Raw genomic sequence first — 16,664 nt, 5'->3', positions numbered from 1 at the left:
TTCAACCCAGCACTACCAATTCGTTTGGCATGTGATGCATTAACCTACGGCATTGGAGCGGTGCTGTCGCACAAATTCCGGACGGTTTGGAGAGGCCAGTAGCCTTTGCGTCTCGGTCACTAACCTCATCCGAGCGCAACTACACCCAGATTGACAGGGAGGCCCTCAGCCTAGTATGGGGAGTAAAAAAATTCAACCACTATCTGCATGGACAGAAGTTCACCTTGCTGACTGACCACCAACCACTTGTCTCCATCTTTAATCCTAAGAAGGGCGTGCCAGTAATGACTGCACAGCGGTTACAAAGATGGTCCCTGTTTCTAGGGGCGAATCAATATGAAATAGAATATAAAGGCACGAGAACAGCTGTCAGTATGCCAGGGGACAGTGATGTGTGGATCCAGAGTGGTGATTCCACCCAAGTTAAGGGAGAGAGTGCTAAATGAGCTACATGAAGCTCATCTGGGGGGAGTGAAAATGAAAAGCCTAGCTAGGGCTTATGTGTGGTGGCCGGGAATCGATCAACAAATCGAAGACCTAACGAAGAGCTTCTTAGGATGCCAGAAGGTCCAAAATGCACCACCACATGCCCCTCTACACCCATGGAAGTGGCCCTCCTCTCCATGGCAACGGGTGCACATTGATTTCGCTGGTCCATTCATGGACTCAATGTTCTTAATAGCAGTGGATGCTCATTCAAAGTGGCCTGAGGTGATAAAGATGTCTTCAACCACTACAGAGAAAACGATTGCAGTCCTACGGACCATATTTGCCAGAAACGGGTTGCCAGAGCAGCTCTGCTCTGATAATGGACCACAGTTTGTGTCTGATGAGTTCCAAAAATTCATGTAAAGGAATGGGGTAAGGCATTACACATCCGCCCCGTATCATCCAGCCACTAATGGATTGGCTGAGAGGTTCGTACAAACCTTTAAGAAGGCGATAAAGGCCATGTGCGACGAGGAAATTCCACTACAGCATAAGATGGACAATTTCTTATTAGCCTACCGAAACGCGACCAGACCCCGGCCATGATGTTCTTTAACCGAAGGTTGAGATCTCGTCTGGACTTGCTCAGACCAAATGTGCGAAGAAATGTTGAGGACAAACAATTCCAGCACATCAACGAGAAGCCGACAAGGAGCTTCAATGTAGGGCAACCAGCCTTGGCCCGGGACTATTGAACAGAAAAGTGGCAACCCGGAACAATATGTACAAGGCAGGGGCCATTAATGTACACAGTGGATGTCGGGGAGAACATTGTGAGATGCCACGTCGATCAGATCTTAGCATCACAGGAATGCGTCAACCCCATGTCTCGAGTACCTGGGGATGAACCCGACATACCGGTAGTATCTACTTCAGACCCAGTAGCAGTGGAACCCGATGAACTACCCGATGGAAGTGGGTCAGAATTGCCTCTGCACCAAGAACAAGAACCTCCGGAAAGGCGCTATCCCGAAAGGGTCAGGAAGCCGCCCCAAAGACTGAATCTATAAATGGACTTTTGTTATTGAATGTACATGTAAAAATGTAATTGTTATTTGACTATTAAGGGGGTATTATTAATCTAAAAAGGGAGGAATTGTAGTGTATGTGCTTTAAGTCAGAACTACTTTTTACAGCTCCTGTATACTGTAGTACCGGCAGTAACCACACCGGTATATAAGCTGTGCACATGCCTCTGTACCCCCAGTCTTGAGATTGCCCTCCTCCAGTAAAGACTTGTTATTTGTTTATGTACAGCATCCATGTAATTATTTATCCACTGAACCACAGATCTAACAAGCATGAAAACCCAACATTCAGCAGATTCACAGAGGCAGTGTCATCAACTCTTAAAGGACACACACATCTTTCAGGTAGGTTTGCATTTAAGCTTTTGGACTGGATTTTTTTTTGTTTTTATTGTAGTAGTAGCTTGGTGCAATACATGTTAAAAGTTTTTTCAGTGTGCAGGGAGTGCTGTTGGATGCTTGCAAGGCCTCAGATGGTAAAGCAAGGCCTCTAAGAAGATAGAAAGCGTTACAAATATTCAGCAGGTCAGGCAACATCCATCGAGAGAGAAACAGAGGTCACATCTCACGTCCAGATGCTGCCTGACCTGCTGAGTATTTCTAGAATTTTGTGCTTTTATTTTGGATTTACAGCATCTGCTCACAGAGGAAAGAGGAAGATGCAGAAGAGGAAGAAACAAAAGAGGAAGACGCCAAAGAGGAGGAAGCAGAAGGAAGGATGCAACCCAGACAGACCCTTGCTGGCCGGGATATCCGGGGTGGAATCATCCACCTGCGGTACCAGTGACCACACCCCAATTCCCCTTTCAACATTAGCCCTACACCTTACCTTCCATCTGTTACTGACCATCAGAGCATCCCCTTGGCCACAATGATGACAGAAAAGCCACCACAAAGCAAACTTTCCAATCCAAATTTATACATCTATCCATCCAATATGACATCGAGAAATCAACGCATCATCCTTATGCATTCACTTAGTGACTGTCTTGTGTGTGTCTTTGCCTATGCTACTGATGTCACAAACTGCCACCTGAATGGCTGCAGCATGGCTGGTGGAAGGCTGCTGACTTTCAGTGGGAAACACTGCAAGTGGCCTTACTGGTCGAGCTTGAGGAGCTGGTGGCTGGGAGTGTGAAATCAAGTGACGATGTTTCTTCTTCTTCTTCTTCAATCTCCTCTCCCTCTTCTTGGTCAAACATTTCCTGGGCAGGCTGCATTTCTTGGATGTCTGAAATGAGGAAGGCACAAGGATAGAGTTCTGGTGAGGGGAGGGCGGGAAAGCAAGAGGTGCATGTGAGAAGGAGGATAATGTATGAGGATACTGTTGTGTATGTAACCTGTTCCACCTTAAGAGAGCTTAAGCCTGTTCCACCTTAAGAGATGTACTACTTTCTCAGGCTGCTGTAGACGTAATACCGGGGGTGAACACACCGGTATATAAGCACTGTGCAGTAATCTTGTATTCAGAATAGTCCCTACCTCCAACCAGTAAAGACCTGTTTTTGATTGTTATTAATTAGTCTGTGTCTTAATTAACTAGATAACTCACAGATTTAACACTGGCGACGAGTCTGATTCGGACCCTGCGGCAGTCACTCCACGGCAGCTTCGTCCACAGCCAGGACGTTGCAGAGAGGTTTCCACCCTCTCCACCCCACTGGAAGACATCCTGACCTCGGAGCCTCCATCGGCGACCGTCAGCTTCTTCTCCAGCTTGGTGGTGGGTAAGCCATTGTCTGAGCCGGGCAGCGACGCGACAGGCAGTCGACTGCGTTGGCCGCACGAACGGGGCTGGGGGAGCCGGAGGAATAGGGCGCGAGAGCCGCTTCGAGCGGGAGGCGTTTCAACAGAGCGATCGCATCTCCTGATAAGGGCCGAGAGCCGCGAGAGCGATCGCATCTCCAGATAAGGGCCGGGAGCCGCGAGAGCGATCGCATCTTCAGATAAGGGCCGGGAGCCGCGAGAGCGATCGCATCTTCAGATAAGGGCCGCACTCGGGCTGACAGCGTCGGGGGACGGGTGAAGACCGCTAAGCGCGGGAAAACCGCCATTTTGGGGGCGGAGGACGACAGCAAGAGCGGGAAGCCGCCATCTTTGATTGTAAAAAAAAAACATCTGAGGAATTACAAATCTGATAAAGTACTACAATGCCTAAACACGGGAATATTAGCACCTTTGATAGTGACATCGAAGATTGGGCCATATATGTTGAAAGAGTAAAAAATTATTGTAAGGCCAATAAAATTCGTGACCAAGATAAAGCTCTAACATTATTAAATTTAATGGGTGCGAAGACATACGGGCAATTGAGACACCTGTTATCACCAGATGAACCGGCGGATAAGACATTCGATGAGATTGTTACTGTCCTGAAAGATCATCTAAACCCCACGCCGCTGATGCTAGCGGAACGATTTAAATTTTACGACAGAAGGCAACTACAGAATGAAAGCAATGCTGAATATTTGCTGGAATTGCGTAAATTAGCGAAATATTGTCAGTTTGGAACGGGACTGACAGATGCCCTACGAGACAAATTTGTGTGTGGTTTATTTAAACAAGATACACAAAAGCGACTGCTTGAGGAGAATGAGCTGACGCTTGAGAAGGCGGTCACTATGGCAGCAGCACACGAAGCCGCAGCGAGAGGCACGGCAGTAATGCAGCTACGGTCACCGGAGCTCAGTGCAAACAAATTGGAGTGGAGTTCTGTCAAATGTTATCGTTGTGGAAAGGCAACGCATGATCAGAACCAGTGTTGGTTTAAAAACCAAGAATGTAGAACATGTGGTAGGCTTGGACATATAGCTAGAGTATGCAGGTCAGGGAAGAAGACCAGCAACAAGAAGTCACCGCAAGGAAAATACGCAAAGGTACACAAGGTGACCGAACAGGAGTCCGATTCAGACGCTAGCAGTAATGAACTGGCTAGCTTAAGCTGTAATGAACTGGCTAGCTTAAGAGTACTCAACGCTGGTAAGGGTGCAGACCTCCAGACAATTTGGGTCACTCTTCAGATAGAAGGAGTCCAAGTAAAACTGGAATTGGACGCTGGATCGGCATTGACGGTCATAAATAAGAAAGATTACGGAAAGTTATTCCAACATATTCCCCTACAGGATACGGGGATTATATTGAAAACATACACGGGGCAAAGAGTGTACCCCATCGGGAAAATAGAGGTTGCAGTGGTCCACAAGGGCGAAGACAGTCAAATAATGGACTTATATGTGATATCTGAAGGAGGTCCTCCACTACTAGGATGGGAGTGGATTAGGAAAATGAATATGGACTGGCATTTCCTACAAACAATAACGAGTGAGAACTCGGTGAAGATAGTCAGCCCAGACTCTGGAACGGATGATGGTAAGCCCAACTCAGGTGCAAAAGACAAAGTTTCAGCACAGAATTCCACTGAGCAACAACAACATAGTTTAACTGTGGATTCTGAGTCTGGCAAGTCTACTGATGTGCCCATTTCTGAGGGACACCGGGCTCGAACTCAACTCCATTTCAAACTACAACAGCAATTAGAACAAATGCTTCGCCGTTTTGAGCAAGAGTTGAATGCAACGAAAGAGTTCTTTGATATAGAGTTGGAGAATCTGGAAAGACAACAGAAGCAGCTGATGGAGAAAATGGAGCAGGAGCACACAAAACGTCTGATGTCAGAGGAGTTAACGGTCAGCCAACTCTTGCATATGCTGAAGGACAGGACTCTGAAATGGGAAAAAGCTTGAACACGAACTTCAATATTCAAACGAAAGGGGTTCGGAGCTCTCAAAGGTTATTGGAAGAGCTGAGGTGGCAACACAGACTGAGATGACTGCAACAGAGCAGCCCTTGGATGCCAAAAGTACGCTGACTCACGTCAACGTAGAACAACAGACCGCTGAAACAGCTGCTCCAGTAGAGGGATTGAATAGTCCGATCAATCAATCTCCAAAAGAAGTTGAAGTAGTAAAATCTCAAATGAGGTCATTAGTAAACGACTTGCTGAAAGCCCAGAAAAAGCTGGATGAAGAGGTACGCATGAAGAAGTCTCTTCAGGAAAGATGTCTGGACTTGGAACAAAAGCTGGCTAACGCCCAGCTGGGTATGGAGGAAATAGAAGACCTTCTCGCTGGCCTAGATCAGGACGACACCGAATATTACCATGACCTATTGAGTGACACTGAATATTATAGTGACCTGGTCTGCCCAGCTTGTGATGAAAACTCCCAAAGTGCAGAAACCATGATGAATCACAAAAAGTCTAAGAAACACCGGGAGATGGTGGCGCTACTACTGAAAAAGGAGGAAGAGAAGGAGAAACTTTGCATGCAGCTGGCAGCTGACAGTGGAGCCCAGAGAGGATCCAAGAAGCAGAAAAGGAAAAGTCGAAACAGAAGATGACCCATCTGAACCATTATCACCTCTACCAGATCACACACGTGGTCCCTCCGAACGGAGCCAAATCAGTTCGGAAGTTCAAGCTGTTAAACCCATGAAAGGACTATTGAATGAGTAACGTGAACCGACTACACCACAGAGATTGAACCTGTGAACTGTTTTCCGCAGAGACTGAATCTGTGATCTGTTTTGACATGAAGTTATATATGTGTATATGTTATTATGTTACGTTAAACATGAAGTTATATATGTATATCTGTTATTACGTTAGGTTAAATGGGGGGATGACTATAAAGCTAAGAAGGGAGGAGTGTTGTGTATGTAACCTGTTCCACCTTAAGAGAGCTTAAGCCTGTTCCACCTTAAGAGATGTACTACTTTCTCAGGCTGCTGTAGACGTAATACCGGGGGTGAACACACTGGTATATAAGCACTGTGCAGTAATCTTGTATTCAGAATAGTCCCTACCTCCAACCAGTAAAGACCTGTTTTTGATTGTTATTAATTAGTCTGTGTCTTAATTAACTAGATAACTCACAGATTTAACAGATACTAGCATCTTGTATCCTTTCAGCTCTGCTGCTGGCCAAGGGCTCATCCATGACCCTGCCAAGAATGGCCTGCACTGTCTCCTCCAAGAGGGTAAGGTGAAGCTAGGAACGGGAGGTGTGCCTCATGATTATTATAGATTGTTGGTAGGTGAGTGATTGGGGAGGGGGGCAGTCATGTATTGAGAAGTGTGTGAGGCTAGTGATGCAGTTGGTAGGAGACGGCTTTTGAAGATGTAGTCACTGACCTTGACCAATGGTCTGACGTCATGAAGCTTCTTTGGGCACTAGAGCCAGGTGGTGGGGGGTGACACTGCCGGCAGTGATGGCCTCGCTGATGTGGTCCCACTTTGTTCTTTCTGGAGGGCCTCCTGGTCCCTGTGGGTAGAGGACCTCTCTTGCAGTATAAATTCCATCATATTGCACACTAAGACCTAGAAATTGGATATGGCCCATAAACGGGCGAGTCATGGCCCAGCATGATATAGCTGTGCCAGGTCAAAGTGGTCAAACTTTGTGCTGAGTGCTCATTTACATGATTATAGTGCTGCTGTCAGCGCTGAATGTGCTGCTGATTGGCTTACCTCTCAACAGGTAGGCCAATATTGGGTGTAGTCTAATTGCCTGTAATGTTTGGCCTAGGCTTTCTCCACTACTTAAAGGGGAGGTGCAGCACCTAATTGTCATTGTAGTTTGAGCTCGAATGGCAATCACAGCTGAAGTTGGAAGACATGGGTGAGCACCAGCAAAGAGAACAAGCCCAAAGGTTCTCAGATGTGGCTCTGGAGGTATTGGAGGTGGCCGTGAAGAGGAGGCGGGCTGTCCTGTTCACGCAGACAGGCAGGAAACCATCAGCCCATACACTGAGATGACTCTGGCAAGCATTATCTGGGTACATGAGGGCCAACAGTTTGGTCCACAGATGACAGATCCAGTGGCGCAAGAGGTTTAATGACCGCACACAGCAGATCAAAGTGAGTGAAGGCTTCAGCAAATGCCATATCCCACCATCTGCATCACAAGCCTCACACACTGCTCAATGCACCACACCCCCATCACTCACTTACCAACAATCTCTATCTATCTCCACTCATACCTCACAATCGTAGCTTCACTTCACCCTTACAACCTTTACATAGGATATACAGCACAGAAACAGGCCATTCGGCCCAACCAGTACATGCCAGCGTTTATGCTACACTCGAGCCTCCTCCCGTCTTTCCTCATCTAAATCTATCAGCATAATGCTCTATAACCTTCTCCCTCATATGCTTGTCTAGCCTCCCCTTAAATGCATCTATACTTTTTGCTTCAACCGCTCAATGTGGTAGCGAATTCCACATTCTCACCACTCTTTGGGTAAAGAAGTTTCTTCTGAATTCCCTATTGGATTTCTTGGTGACTATCATATATTGATGGCCTCTAGCCACAAGTGGAAACATTCTCTCTGTTTCCATTCTATCAAAACCTTTCATAATTTTAAAGACCTCTATTAGGTCACCCCTCAGCCTTCCTTTTTCAAGAGAAAAGAGACCCAGCCTGTTCATCCTTTCCTGATATGTATACCCTCAAATTTCTGGTATCATCTTTGTAAATCTTCTCTGCACCCTCTCCAGTGCCTCTATATCCTTTTTATATGGCGACCAGAAGTGTGGTCTAACCAAGGTTCGATACAGGTTTAGCATAACTTCCCTACTTTTCAATTCTATACCTCTAGAAATAAACCATAGTGCTTGGTTTGCTTTTTTATGGCCTTGCTAACCTGTGTGATTTGTGTATTTGTACTCCTAGATCCTTTTGTTTCTCTACCCTACCTAGGCTCGCACCCGCCAAGTAATAAATGACCTCCCTATTCTTCCTACCAAAATGTAATACAGTTACTTCATATTTATCGGTGTTGAACTTCATTTGCCAATTATATGCCTATTCTGCAAGTTTATTAATGTCTTTCTGTAATTTGTTGCAGTCCTCCTCAGTATTGACTATCCCCCCCCAATTTGGGGTCATCCACAAATTTAGAAATTATGTTTTTGATTCCAAAGTCTAAATCGCTAATATAAATTGTGAACAACAGTGGTCCCAGCACTGATCCTTGTGGAACACCTCTACCCACCTTCTGCTACTCTGAATAGCTACCTTTTACCACTAGTCTCTGCTTTCTGTCTTGAAGCCAGCTGGCTTTCCATTCTGCTACTTGTCCGCTAACTCCACATTCTGTGACCTTGTTCATCAGTCGTTAATGGGGTATTAATGGGGTACCTATTCGAAGGCCTTTTGAAAATCTAGATAAATTACATCTACTACATTACCATTGTCTACTCTCTCTGTTACCTCTTCAATAAATTCAATGAAGTTGGTCAAGCAAGACTTTCCCTTTTGAAATTCATGCAGACTATTCATTACTATGTAGTTGTGATGGGCCTTCAATAACCACAAAACTAGAAGTTATAGACTTAAACAAGTTGGCTTTTAATCACTAAGATCAGAGCTAACATCTCAACACACCGACTGGTTCACAGGAATGAGTCATACAGATCCTGGGATCTTTATGTAAGAGAAGTCAGGGGCGAAGCCAAGAGCCAAGACCTGGAACCTCCCAGGTTAGTCGGGAAAGAGGAAGTGAAACTATACACAGTGGGGGAGGGTAATATACATGAGTGCAAAACGAATACAGGATCAAGACAAACAGATTTCATTACATTCACCCCTTCTATAGATTTAGTCCATCGGGGTGATGTTTCTTAAAAGTTGGTATAAGTGAGTCTGTCAGGAGGTTTTGCAGTTCTCAATGATCGGCGCAAAGCCGGTTGGGGTGCCTCTAGGGGAGTGGATTCTGGTTCCTCCGCTGTCCGGGCCTCCGCAGTGTCTTCCAGGTTATCTGCAGTGTCCTCCAGGTTAAAGTTGGGTATTGATACCTCTGGGCGTCCTGTCTCTTTGTAGTGTAGGCCTTCATCGGGTAGTCTCCCATCGTTCTCTCCGCTCCCCGAGGGAGCGAGGTCTTTTATGGAAACAGTGTCCTCTCGCCCGTCAGAGTATTCAATATAGGCGTACTGAGGGTTTGCATGGAGGAGCTGTACCTTTTCCACAAGGGGTTCTGTTTTATGGCCTCTCACGTGCTTCCGCAATAGTACTGTCCCCGGAGATGTCAGCCACACGGGTAGAGATATGCCCGAGGTGGATTTCCGGGGGAAAACGAACATCTTTTCATGAGGGGTAGCATTAGTGGCAGTACATAACAGAGACCTTATGGAGTGGAACACGTCTGGGAGGACTTCCTGCCAGCGGGAGGTCGGAATGCCTTTTGACTTTAAGGCTAATGTGACAGCCTTCCAAACAGTAGCATTCTCCCTTTCCACTTGCCCATTACCCCGGGGGTTGTAGCTAGTGGTTTTGCTAGTGGCTATCCCCTTCGAGAGCAAGAACTGGCACAGCTCGTCACTCATGAATGATGTCCCCCTATCGCTGTGTATGTAGTTCGACATGCCAAACATGCAGAATAGATTACAGAGACACTTGATGACCGTGGCACTGGTCATGTCTGGGCAGGGAATGGCGAAGGGGAAGCGGGAATATTCATCAATGATATTGAGGAAGTATACGTTACGGTCGGCAGAGGGGTCCCTTGAAGTCCAGACTTAGGCGCTCGAATGGCTGTGTGGCTTTGATAAGGTGTGCACGGTCAGGCCTGTAGAAACGAGGCTTGCATTCCGCACAGATGCGGCAGGCTCTGGTCATTACCCTGACCTCCTTGATGGAGTGGGGCAGATTGTGGGACTTTATAAAATGGTATAGTCGGGTGACCCCTGGGTGACAGAGGTCGTTGTGGAGACCCTGTAATTTGTCCGTATGAATGCTGGCACACATTCCCCGCGATAGGGCGTCTGGGGGTTCATTAAGGGCTCCCGGCCTGTACATAATATCAAAGTCGAACGTGGATAGTTCGATCCTCCACCTGAGTATTTTGTCATTCTTGATTTTCCCCCTTTGTTATTAAACATGAAAGCCACCGACCGCTGGTCGGTGAGCAGGGTGAAACGTTTGCCGGCTAGGTAGTGTCTCCAGTGCCGCACTGCCTCCACTATAGCCTGTGCCTCCTTCTCGACAGAAGAGTGCCTGATTTCAGGTCCCTGAAGGGTTCGGGAGAAGAAGGCCACAGGTCTCCCAGCCTGATTGTGGGTCGCAGCTAAGGCAAAGTCTGACGCATCGCTTTCGACTTGAAAGGGAATGCATTCGTCCACTGCACACACTGCAGCCCTTTCAATGTCCTGTTTAATACTGGTGAAAGCCTCCCGAGCTTCAGCTGATAGTGGGAAGGACGTCGATTTAATGAGGGGTCGGGCCTTATCAGAGTAATTGGGCACCCATTGGGCATAATACAAAAAAAATCCCAGGCACCTTTTTAAAGCTTTGGGATTGTGTGGCAGGGGCAGTTCCTTTCGGGGGCGTAATCGGTCAGGGTCCGGTCCAATTACCCCATCTTCCACCACACAGCCGAGGATACAGAGACGGGTTGTGTTGAAGACACATTTGTCTTCGTTGTAGGTTAGATTCAGCTTTAGGGCAGTTTTTAAAAATCTCGCAAGATTTAGATCGTGGTCTTGCTGGTTGTGCCCGCAGATAGTGACATTGTCCAGATAGGGGTAGGTAGCTTGTAGTTTATTCTCGTCAACCATGCGGTCCATCTCACGTTGGAAGACTGAGACCCCATTTGTTACTCCGAAGGGCACTCTGAGAAAAAGGTAGAGGTGCCCGTTCGCCTCGGAGGCGGTGTATGGGCGGTCCTCCGTTCTAATGGGGAGCTGATGATACGCGGATTTGAGGTCGATAGTCGAGAAGACTCGGTATTGCGCAATCTGGTTGACCATTTCTGATATGCGGGGTAAAGGGTAGGCGTCCAGCTGGGTATAAATATTAACAGTCTGGCTGTAGTCAATTACCATCCGTTTCTTTTCGCTATTTTTAACTATGACTACTTGGGCACGCCACGGGCTGGTACTGCATTCAATAATGCCTTCCCGCAGGAATCAGTCCACTTCCGCCTTGATAAAGTGTCTGTCTTCCAGACTGTACCGTCTACTTTTGGTCGCTATGGGCCTACAGTTCGGAGCGAGATTAGCGAATAAAGAGGGCGGGCTGATTTTTAAGGTTGATAGGCCACAGACTGTGAGTGGCGGCTGGGACCCGCCATATGCTAGCGTGACACTTTCGTGGTGGCACTGGAAGTCCAGGCCCAAGATTACATTAACACAGAGTTCTGGCATCACGAGGAGTTTAAAATCCTTGTAGTCTGTGCCTTTTACAGTCAGTGTTACCACACAATAGCCCAAAATGTCCGAAGTGTGGGGCTTAGCAGCCATAGCAATTCTGCTCCGTGTAGGGGTTACCGTTAATGAGTGCCGCTGTACCAGGCTAGGGTGGATAAAACTCTCGGTACTCCCACAGTCAATTAAACATTTCGTTAAATTCCCGTTTACCTGTATGTCCATCATGGATTTTGTCAACGGGTGTGGCCTGGATTGATCCACTGTGATTGAAGCCACTGTTGGGCCCTGGGCGGCCGTTGAGTCGGGAAAAGATGGCGGATCCCAAGATGGCGGCCCGCATGGCACACATGAGGCGGTGACGGAGTTGGAAATCGGATTCCCCCTGCAGACTTTGCTAAAATGCCCCTTTTTCTTATATTTGAAGCAGGTAGCGTCCTTCGCTGGGCATCGTTGTCTGGGGTGCTTGGACTGGCCGCAGAAGTAGCATTTCGGGCCTCGAGACATTGCCGTTGTAGTAGGACTCCTGGGTGAACTTCAGTGTGGGGACTCCGGCGGCGTAGAGCTGGTCTGAGACCTGGATGGGGAAGATGGCTGATTCCAAGATGGCGGCCCCCTCGGCGCGCACGAGGCGGTGAGGGCTGCATGGCCGGAAGAATAAGAGTCAGAGTTTCTCTGGGCCACGTCCAGCGATCGCGCAGTGGCCACTGCCTTTTTTAAGTCCAGGACCTCCTTCTCCAGCAGTCCCTGCCGGATACAATTCGATTTGAGGCCCGTGATGAAGGAATCGTGGACCAATTCGTCAGAGTACGCGTTGGCCATCACGGCCTTGCAGTTACAGTCCCGGACCAGGTCCTTTAGGCCCTGTAAGAAATCGTCCATTGATTCCTCTGGTCGCTGCCTGCGTGTAGCCAGCAGATGTCTGGCGTACACTTCGTTTACCGGCCTCTGGTATTGGGCCTTCAGGATAGTGATGGCCTCCGTGTAAGAGGTGGCGTCCCGGATGAACGAATAAATCCAATGACTTACGCGAGTAGTCAGTAGACTCAGTTTATCTACCTCGCTAGCGGATGAGGCCCCCGCGAAGAGTTCGAAGCATTTGAGCCAGTGTCCAAATTGATTTGATGCTTCAGCAGAATGTGGATCCAAGTCCAGATGCTCTGGTTTTAGGAGTCGATCCATCCTAGTATTCTTTAGTGATTAAAATTGATGGGCCTTCAATAACCACAAAGCTAGAAGTTAAAGACTTAAACAAGTTGGCTTTTAATCACTAAGATCAGAGCTAACATCTCAACACGCCGACTGGTTCACAGGAATGAGTCGTACAGATCCTGGGATCTTTATGTAAGAGAAGTCAGGGTCGGAGCCAAGAGCCAAGACCTGGAACCTCCCAGGTTAGTCGGGAAAGAGGAAGTGAAACTATACACAGTGGGGGAGGGTAATATACATGAGTGCAAAATGAATACAGGATCAAGACAAACAGATTTCATTACAATTTGGTTTCTACATGTTCTTCTATTTTCTCCTTTAGTAGGGATTCCATTATTTTTCCTGCCACCGATGTTAAGCTGACTGGTCTATAATTCCCTGGACATGCTTTATCCCCCTTCTTAAATATAGGTATTACATTAGCTATCCACCAGTCCTCTGGCACTACACCTTTTTCTAATGAATTATTAAATATTAGCTGAAGTGCCCGGCGGTGCCGAGGGTCTTTTGAGGGCATGTTGTTGTTGGAAGAGAGAGAGAGAGAGCGACTGGGGGGAAGAGAGAGAGCAACTGGGGGGAAGAGAGAGAGCGACTGGGGGGAAGAGAGAGAGTGACTGGGAGGAAGAGAGAGAGCGACTGGGGGGAAGAGTGAGAGCGACTGGGGGGAAGAGAGAGAGCAACTGGGTGGAAGAGAGAGAGCGATTGGGGGAAAGAGAGAGTGCGACTGGGGGAAAGAGAGAGTGCGACTGGGGGGAAGAGAGAGAGTGACTGGGGGGAAGAGAGAGAACGACTGGGGGGGAAGAGTGAGAGCGACTGGGGGGGAAGAGTGAGAGCGACTGGGGGGGAAGAGTGAGAGCGACTGGGGGGGAAGAGAGAGAGCGACTGGGGGGGAAGACAGAGAGCGAGAAAGAGGAGGGAGGGGGGAGGGGGAGGGAGGGAGGAGGGGGAGGGTGGGAGGGGGGTGAGGGAGGGGAGGGAGGGGGGAGGGGGGAGGGAGGGGAGGGAGGGGGGAGGGGGGAGGAGGGGGAGGGGAGGGAGGAGGGGGAGGGGGGGAGGGATGGGGAGGGGAGGGGGGAGGATGGGGGGGAGGAGGGGGAGGGAGGGAGGAGGGGGAGGAGGGGGAGGGAGGAGGGAGAGGGGGGAGGGAGGGGGAGGGGGTAGGGAGGGGGGAGCGAGCCCCAGTTGCCTTGGTAACCCTCCTCCCCTCTCCGCCTGCCGATCTCCGGGCCTGGGCCTGAGCGGCCGATTGCGGCTGGTGAGCCCGGTTGCCGGGGTAACCCTCTCCGCTCCCCCTCCCCTCCTGAGCCCCGCCCCCCTCCGAATGAACCGCCAGGAGCTTGCAGTGAGCCCAGCCAGCCTTTACCAAGATGGCTGGCCGCTGGTTCGGAATCGGGCCCAGCGGGGGGGTGAGGGGTGGGAGGAGCTTGCCACAAAACAATTGCCTAGACTCCAGCATGGCTGGCAACAGATGCCCAGGCTTCGAGGCCTACCTGGAAAAACGGGGAAAGGTAGGAAAATTAATGAGATTAGATAAAAGATTTAGAAAGTAATTAACTTTTTTTAAAAACAATATGTGTTTTAAAAGCAACTTTTTTTTTAAAGACGCAGAAAACGGGAAAAAGAAATGAAAAGTTTGGAATCAAGATGGCGGCGACTCACCTCAGTTCAGAACGATAAGGCCCGCCCACACACGCACCGATTGGTCGACCGTCAGGTCACTGAAGTGTAGGATTGGTCAATCGTCCCGTCACTCGACCGTAGGAGGGCCCGTCCACATGCGCCAGGAACCCGGCATACGATTGGTCGACCTCGAGGTCACTCTGTCGCTAATGAACGGATAATGTGATGCTAATGAGCAGCATTTTGAACGTTTTTTGGATACCGCGGGCGCGATTTTTGTCTGGCCGAAACGTAAATACGCTTACGACCGTTTTGGAACGGTAAGCTTACTATTTTGTTTTATGTTCCTAGATAATTTAATTTCATGGTTCCTCTTTGCCTTCCTAATTGTTTTTTGACTTCTCTCCTAATCTCTTCGTATTCTCCCTTATCATGCACTCCCCTGCTGTCTATGTACTTAATGTATGCCTCTTTCCTTACGCTCAGTTGTTTCCTTATGGCTTTATTCATCCATGGAGTCTCATTAGTGTTTAGTTTGTTCTTTCCTTTCAGTGGAATATATTGTTCCTGCATTCTGTTGAACACCATTTTAAATGTTTCCCATTGCTGTACTACATCATTATTTGCCAATATTGTTGCCCATTTTATTTTCCCAAGTTCTATTCGCAGTCCCTCAAAATCAGCTTTTCTCCAACCTATTACCCTGGTTTTCGTCATACTTATGTCCTTCTCAATTACCATCTTCAAGCGTATTATATTATGGTCACTATTGCCCAGATGTTCCCCTACTTTTACTTCTCTTATCTGCTCTGGTTCATTCCCCATTACTAGAACCAATAGAGAATCCTCGCTTGTTGGGCTTTTTACATATTAAAACATAAGAACATAAGAAATAAGAGCAGGAGTAGGCCATATGGCCCCTCGAGCCTGCTCCGCCATTCAATAAGATCATGGCTGATCTTCGACCTCAACTCCACTTTTTCACCCGATCTCCATATCCCTTGATTTCCCTGCAATCTATCTATCTCAGCCTTGAATATACTCAAAGTCTCAGCATTCACAGCCCTCTGGGGCAGAGAATTCCAAAGATTTACAACCCTCTGAGTGAAGAAATTCCTCCTCATCTCAGTCTTAAATGGCCTACCCCTTATCCTGAGACTATGACTCCTAGCTCTAGACACTCCAGCCAGGGGAAACAACCTCTCAGCATTTACCCTGTCAATCCCCTTCAGAATTTTGTATGTTTCAATTGGATCACCTCTCATTCTTCTAAACTCCAGAGAGTATAGGCCCATTCTACACAATCTCTCATCATAGGACAGCCCTCTCATCCCAGGAATCAATCTCCTTAGATAAGGAGAACAAAACTGTGCACAGTTCTCTAGGTGCGGTCTCACCAAGGCCCTGTACACTTGTAGCAAGACTTCCTTACTCTTATACTCTAATCCCCCTGCAATAAAGGCCAACATGCCATTTGCCTTCCTTATTGCTTGCTGTACCTGCATGCTAGCTTTCTGTGCTTCTTGCACGAGGACACCCAAATCTCTCTGAACACCAACATTTGAAAGTTTCTCACCATTTATTGGGTTAGAAAGGAGTCCTGTAGACATTGTAGGAACTCCATTCCCTTATCCCCTTTACCTACTGACGGAAGAAAATTACTAGGCACTTGGTCAGCGTATTAAACAAGGCTTTAATCAATTGTTTCACAACATGAATGTTTAGTTTCTCTCTCCACGGATGCTGCCTGGCCTGCTGAGTATTTCCAGCATTTTCTGTTGTTATTTCAGATTTCCAGCATCCGCAGTATTTTGCAATTATATAAATGTCTAGTTATCCTTCACTAGTTCCTGTTTACAAAATGTCCCTAAGCAAGCTGGGCCTGTGCCCGAGTATTTATACTCTCCCTGGACAGCGCCACCAGCAGGCCGCCCAGTATATTTCATAAGTCATTTCTACATGAATGGCACGATTTATGTCATTCTTCCCGCCTGAAAGATTGGAAGTCCGGCGGCTTCTTCCTACTGAATTAGTCGGAATAAGAATAGACGCAGTCGTTTGGCTCTCCGTCGGTGGCTGGAAGGCACGTCTCCTCAGATCGTGTTTTGGTCCCT

Source organism: Somniosus microcephalus, chromosome 10 (genome assembly GCF_052327205.1).
Source record: "Somniosus microcephalus isolate GS21.2 chromosome 10, FLI_Smic_1.0, whole genome shotgun sequence".
In the NCBI taxonomy this organism is placed as follows: domain Eukaryota; kingdom Metazoa; phylum Chordata; class Chondrichthyes; order Squaliformes; family Somniosidae; genus Somniosus; species Somniosus microcephalus.
This window is presented reverse-complemented; position numbering follows the sequence as displayed.